Source organism: Equus quagga, chromosome 14 (assembly GCF_021613505.1).
Source record: "Equus quagga isolate Etosha38 chromosome 14, UCLA_HA_Equagga_1.0, whole genome shotgun sequence".
Classification (NCBI taxonomy): domain Eukaryota; kingdom Metazoa; phylum Chordata; class Mammalia; order Perissodactyla; family Equidae; genus Equus; species Equus quagga.
In genome coordinates this window covers 26,442,135-26,443,483 of record NC_060280.1, presented here as the reverse complement: position 1 = coordinate 26,443,483, position 1,349 = coordinate 26,442,135, and the positions used below count along the sequence as shown (strand labels likewise).

Below are 1,349 nucleotides of genomic sequence, written 5' to 3'. Positions count from 1 at the left end.
TCATATCTCTTTTGGAAACAGGATATGAGTCACCTGGTCCCGGATCTGTTTGGTCTTGATTCCATAAATGATGGGATTCAGCATAGGTGGAGCCACAATGCAGACATTAGCCAACAAGATGTGGACATGAGGTGGAATGTGGCGTCCAAACCGCTGAGTAAGGGTTGTGAAGATCCCAGGCCCATAAAAGAGGATGATGACGCAGACATGGGAGCCACATGTGTTGAGAGCTTTGTGGCGAGCATCTCAAGAAGGCATGCGGAAGACAGCACAGAGAATAAGCATATATGAGACAAAAATTAGCATAAGATCTAAGACCAACGTTGACATTAGGACAAAAAACCCATACCAGATGTTTACTCGTATGTCGTCACAGGAAAATTTTGCCAAGCCAATGTGCTCACAACCAGTGTGTGGAAGAATGTTACTTCTGCAAAAGGTCAGTCTTTTCAGAAGAAATATTATGGGGAAAATTGTACCATAACTTCTGAGAAATATTGACACTCCAATTTTCCGAATCAGTGCATGTGTAAGTATAGTGGTGTATCTTAGTGGGTAGCATATGGCAATGTAGCGGTCAAATGCCATCACCAGCAAGATGCCTGACTCAGAGATGAAGGTGGAATGGATGAAGAAGAGTTGAATGATGCAGCAATTCAGGGAGATCTCTCCAGCATGGAACCAGAAGATGGCCAAGGCCTGAGGTACTGTGCACGCAGAGAGGACAATGTCTGCTCCAGCCAGCATGCAGAGAAAGAGGTACATGGGTTCATGGAGGCTGCGCTTTGTGAGGATAATGTAAATGAGCAGGCTGTTCCCAAGCAGGGCGATGACATAGGAAATGAAGAAGGGGATGGAAATCCACATGTGCTGGTCCTCAAGTCCAGGGATGCCCAGCAGGTGGAAGACTGTGTGGCTAACACTGGTGTGGTTTAAGGTAGCCATACTTGGAGCACTTAGCCTGGGACCTCACTTCCTGTTTACAGAGATTGTCAAAATTTCAGACTGAACTCAAAGCTTATGGCATCTACCTGAATCTTTTCCATAGTCGGTGTGCCAGGAAAGACACAGGATGAAAAAATGAATAAGATATTGCCTGTCTTTTCAATGAGGTAACAATCTTACAGAGAAGATAGATATTTACATAGCTAACTAAAATAATTTGTTAAGTAAACATATTAGTGGTACAAAAAAACTACTACGGGAACTCAGTGGAATAGGTAATTCAGTCTATCTGGCTGTAGGATCCATTGGATGGAGGTGAATCAGGTGGAGAATGTGATGAAGTCATTTGAGAGTTTAAGGATAGACTGCTGTCATACAAATATTTAACGCATTTAAACAGTTTG

General features: G+C 43.2%; 1 pseudogene; it reads right to left on the bottom strand.

Annotated features, from left to right (window-relative positions):
- LOC124251761 (olfactory receptor 52B4-like) lies at positions 1–945 on the bottom strand (annotated as a pseudogene).
- Positions 946–1,349: the final 404 nt, after the last annotated feature.